We start from the raw sequence: 6,000 nt of genomic DNA on the forward strand, positions 1-6,000 counted from the left end.
CGTGTGCTCTGCAACTCATAAACATACACAACAAAAAACACAAACTCTAAACCCCGTTCAACTCCCTCCCTCCCACCCTATTACCCCCCAATCTCCCATCCCCACCCTACTACCTTCCCCCCCCCATATCCCCGTGAGTCTACCACTCCGGCCATTAGCTACCTTAGGGGAGGGGGGGAAGCGGAGCTCCGCCTGAGCGGCAAGATCTCTATACTTAACAGCTTAACATATTATTATCTCATAAACCATTCCACATTTTACCCCATCCCGGACGCCCCCGCTTCATCTCCATTTCCAGCTTCAGCTACAAGACTTGGTTCCTTATGTAACCCCAGACTCTTCAGCAACTCCTTGCCTTGCTCCAAAGAGGTTACTCTGTGTTGACTCCCACCATAGGAAAACTTTAAAAAAACAGGGTAACCCCAAGCATATTTTATTGCGTTTCTTGTTAACGTTTCAGTTATTTGCTTAACACTGCGTCTCCATTGGAGTGTTTGCTGACAAAGATCGTTGAATACTTGCACTGCTTTGCCTTTATATTTTATCATGGCCATGGACCTCAATTTCTTCATCACTTGATCCTTTTTATAATAACTGCCAAATTTCACAAGAATGTCCCTGGTTGCTCCTCTGTAATTTGCTCCTCCCACTCTATGGATCCTTTCCAGATCACAATCTTTTATATCAAGATCAGGCATCATATCATTGAACCATTTCAAAATTGTTTTTCTCAACTCCTCTGCTGGTTCTTCAACAAAATATTTAATTCGTAAATTGCAACGACGGTCCTGATCTTGTAGCTGAATCAACTTTAATTCTTGATCTTGGAATTTCACCTCACAACCTTTTTCAAAGGCATCCTGTTTTTTCTCCAATGATTTTACTTCAACATCTAGCATCTTTATAGCTCTATCATTTTGGGCAATCTTGTCTGCGAGCACCCCCATCCTTTTATCTGCTTTCTTTGCATATTCATCCATTTTCTTACTCAGTGTTGCTGTACTGTCCAGAATCAGCCTCTTCAAATCTTCCATTGTAGTTGAAGTTGGCACCGTGCCAGATTTCTCCGCCATCTTGACAGATCCGTTACTTTCACTCCCGTTATTTTGTAAAGCTTCTTCTGTAACCACTTTCTCAAGACGGGCCAAATTATGATTAGAAGGCCTTACTCTTTGCCAGGCAGCCTTCCCAGGGTTTTTTTTTTTTTTTAATTTTTTAACGTTCGGCATGGATCTATTTAAAACTCTCACTCAATGTCCCGTTTACAGTCCGCACCGTCTCTTTTCCTACACAGATAAACACTTCTTCCTTCGATGCTTTTTAAAGGGTGAATTTACTGCCAATTAGTCCTTTTCCTCAGATAAGGAATATAAATCACCGTGCTTTATCAGACTAGGAGACGGGAGAGCTCTAACATTCCAAAGCCAGTTTCATTTTCATCGCTCCCCCCTCCTTCCGTCTGATTAATTTGCAGCCAGAGATCGGGCTGCTTTCCACAATCCTTATACTGATTCTGCTTCCCAAAAACAGGATTTTCACCCTCTCTTAGCAATCATAGTCATTTTCCTTCATTTTCATTAACGACCCATGCCTTTTAAATGAGATAATTAAGTTTCAATTCCCCCCCCCCCGAACGGGTCTCAAGGAGAAATCTTACCCATCATGGCGTCCAGCTCCGCCCCCCCAAGAGTTCATCTCTATCTAGTCCAGCATTCTGTTTACACAGTGGCCAACCAGCCATTGGCCAGGGATGAACAAGCAGGACATGGTGCAACAGCACCCTCCCACTCATGTTCCCCAGCAACTGGTGCACACAGGCTTACTGTCTGGAGATAGCACACAACCATCAGGGCTAGTAGCCATTGATAGTCTTCGCCTCCAGGAATTTCTCCAACCCCCTTTTAAAGCCATCCAAATTGGTGGCCATCACTACATCTTGTGGTAGTGAGTTAACTGGCCTCCTTTGGGGGCAAATAGGCTTGCCCCTCTTTTTCTCTAAAATAAAAGGCGACTGCTCTTTTTGCACAGTGTGTTTAAAGGAGCCTTCCCCTAACTTGTGCCCTCTGGACATGTTTGACTGCAGTTCTGTAATCTCCCAGCCAGCCTGTTTCAGGTTCCTGCCAGACCTTTGTTATCAGTAAAGCAAAGAAGTGAGATTTGGGACGGACAATTGCAGTGCATCCTCACTCCCTATCAGAGTGGCAGTTGCAGTCCCATGACATCTGGGGTGGCCCTCCAGATGTTGTGGGACTGCAACTGCCATCACCCCTGGCCAGCATAGCCTAGGGGCTCATGGGAATGGTAGTGGACCAACCTCTGGAAGGCCACATGTTCCTCATCCCTGCCCTAACAGAGATGCTTCTGTTTGGGTCGCCAGGAGACATTATTATTATTATTATTATTATTATTATTATTATTATTATTATTATTATTATTTGTATACTGCCCCATAGCCAAAGCTCACTGGGCGGTTCACATAAGATAAAAGCACTTAAAAACAATATTCAAAGATTAAAAAACCACACAAGAAAGCAAAATACAATACATTTAAGACCAATATAACAACTTTAAAAGTGATGAGCCAAAAAACAGGCCTAGGGAATTCAAGCAGGGCCAGCGCAGCCTCACTGCCACCTCCACTCTGCCCCAGGCTTTCCATTTTCCTGTCTTTCCCAAGTAACACCACCTGGAGGCCAGTGAACACATGCAGTCCTGGGATGGGGGAGAATGTTTCTGTTCTCTTTTTACAAATGTATTATACTTCTGATACTTCGTGGTTTACACAAGCATGCTGATACATCACTCTTGTTTCTAAGTGGTCCTGTTTTGGTCCTGAGGGGAGGAAAGCCAATGAAGAGGAAACTCCTTGGAAAAGAGTGACAGGAGAGGAGGAATTAGAGGGCGTTCTGCACCGGTGGGGCCATTGGAGTTAAGCAACCGCTTTCAGCTTCTGGAGAATGAGACTGAAGGACAGTTTGCAGAGGAGGAAGTACAGGAGACACCATGCAACAGTGACCAAGGGACAGAAGGTAGGTCAACCAAGAAGAAGAGAAGAGTAGTCGTTGTGGGAGACTCCCTGCTGCGTGGGATTGAAACCCAAGTATGTCGTGAAGACCCATGGACTCGCCAGGTGTGCTGTCTCCCTGGAGCACAGATTAGAGATGTGACTGAAAGGTTACCGAAGCTCATAAAGACAACGGACACATACCCCTTTCTTCTCATCCATGTGGGAACAAATGATGTCGCCAAGCAGAGCTACGAAGAAATCATTTCAGACTTTGAAGTTCTGGGAAGGAAACTGAAGAACTTCGGGGCCCAGGTAGTTTTCTCATCCATCCTCCCGGTTCTTGGAAGAGGATTAGAAAGGGAAAGAAAAATACTCCGGATGAACGACTGGCTTCGAAGGTGGTGCCGTCGTGAGCGTTTTGGATTCTGGGACCACGGGCTACGCTACTTGGAACATGGACTGCTGGCAAGGGATGGGTTGCACCTCACAAGGGCTGGAAAGAATGAGTTCGGCCACAGCATGAAGAACTTCATCAGGAGGGCTTTAAACTGAATCTTACGGGGGTGGGAGACGTAAATTTTGAGGCAACAATGGATGAAGGCCAATGCACCACAGTACAGAGAACAGCTCCAACAGTGTCCCAAAATAGTGTCTGCAACAAGGTAGGAACAAAGCCAGACTATAAAACACATGGTCTTCGATGTCTATAGACTAATGCCCAGAGCATGGGAAACAAACAGAATGAACTTGAACTCTTATTACATGAAGGCAAATACGACTTGATAGGTATAACTGAAACTTGGTGGGATGACTCCCATGACTGGAATATAGCAATTGAAGGATATAACTTGTTCAAAAAGAACAGAAGAAATAGAAAGGGAGGTGGAGTTGCACTATATGTTAAAAATACCTATCCCTGCACAGAAATACAGGCGGATGAGATTGGGAGCCCCGTCGAGAGCGTCTGGATTAAAATAAATGGGGCTAGGAATAAAAAGAATATGATAATCGGAGTCTACTACCGACCACCCAATCAAGGAGAAGACGAGGATGAAACTTTTGAGAAACAAATTACCAGTGTTTCAAGGAAGTGTGATGTAGTAGTGATGGGGGACTTCAATTACCCTGATATCTGTTGGGAGACCATTACTGCCAAAAGCGGCCCTTCCAAGAAATTCCTGACATGTATGGGTGATAACTTTCTCCTACAGAAAGTGGAGGAAGGAACTAGAGGATCGGCAATCCTTGACTTGTTATTGACCAATAGGGATGACTTAGTGGATAAAGTGGCAGTTACGGGAACTCTGGGGGAAAGTGACCACGTCATACTTGAATTCTTGATTATGAAGGAGACAAAAGTCGAGCGTAGCCATACACATACTCTGGATTTTAGGAAAGCTGATTTTAATAAACTCAGAACTATAATAAGTAAGGTCCCGTGGCAAGGGAGCCTAAAGAGAAAAGGAGTGCAGGATGGGTGGGAGTATCTAAAAAATGAAATTTTAAAGGCACAGTTACAAACAATTCCAACAAGGAGAAAAGATAGAAGACAACAGAGGAAACCAATGTGGCTCCACAAAAAGCTTATTGATGAACTGAAAACAAAAAGGGATACATATAGGAAGTGGAAGGAAGGCCAGGCTACAAAAGAAGAGTACAGACAAGTGGCGCAGAAGTGCCGAAATGGTGTCACGAAGGCTAAAGCTGTGAATGAGCTGAGATTAGCGAGGGATGCTAAAAGCAATAAAAAGGCTTTCTTCAGATACGTGAGTAGTAAAAGACAGAGGAAAGAAATGGTGGTTCAACTGCTTAATGAGGATGGCAAATTGATAACAGATGACAAAGAAAATGCTGAAGTGCTCAATTCCTACTTTGCCTCGGTCTTCTCCCAAAAGCGGGTCTATGACCCCCTGGAAAAAGTGAAGCAGAAGTTGAGGGGGCAGGATTGCAGTTTGAGATTGATAAACAAATGGTCAAAGAACACCTAATTTCCTTGAATGAGTTCAAATCTCCAGGGCCCGATGAACTGCATCCAAGAGTAATGAAGGAGCTAGCGGAAGAACTCTCAGAACCTTTGTCTATTATCTTTGCAAAATCATGGAAGACGGGTGAGGTGCCGGACGACTGGAGGAGGGCTAACGTTGTCCCTATCTTCAAAAAGGGCAAAAAGGAGGAACCTGGGAACTACAGACCAGTCAGTCTGACATCCATCCCTGGGAAAATTCTGGAGCAGATTATAAAGAAGTCAATCTGTAAACACCTTGAAATCAATGCAGTGATTACTAGAAGCCAACATGGATTTGTCAGGAACAAATCCTGTCAGACTAATTTGATCTCATTTTTTGATAGGATAACCTCCCTTGTGGACTGTGGGAATGCTGTGGACGTCATATATCTTGACTTCAGCAAAGCTTTTGACAAAGTACCACATGACATTCTGATTAACAAACTAGCTAAAAGTGGGCTAGATGGAACAACTATTAGGTGGATCCACAGTTGGCTACAGAATCGGACTCAAAGAGTACTTATCAATGGAACCTTCTCAAACTGGGGAGAGGCAACGAGTGGGGTGCCGCAGGGCTCAGTCCTGGGCCCAGTGCTCTTCAACATTTTTATGAATGATTTGGACGAGGAGGTGCAGGGAACGCTGATCAAATTTGCAGATGACACCAAATTGGGTGGGATAGCTAATACCCTGGAAGACAGAAACAAACTTCAAAGTGATCTTGATAGGCTGGAGTGCTGGGCTGAAAACAACAGAATGAAATTTAATAGGGATAAATGCCAAGTTCTACATTTAGGGAATAGAAACCAAATGCACAGTTACAAGATGGGGGACACTTGGCTCAGCAATACTACAAACGAGAAAGATCTTGGAATTGTTGTAGATCACAAGCTGAATATGAGCCAACAGTGCGATATGGCTGCAAGAAAGGCAAATGCTATTTTGGGCTGCATTAATAGAAGTATAGATTCCAAATCACGTGAGGTAC

Source organism: Elgaria multicarinata, chromosome 14 (assembly GCF_023053635.1).
Source record: "Elgaria multicarinata webbii isolate HBS135686 ecotype San Diego chromosome 14, rElgMul1.1.pri, whole genome shotgun sequence".
NCBI classification, from domain to species: Eukaryota; Metazoa; Chordata; class Lepidosauria; order Squamata; family Anguidae; genus Elgaria; species Elgaria multicarinata.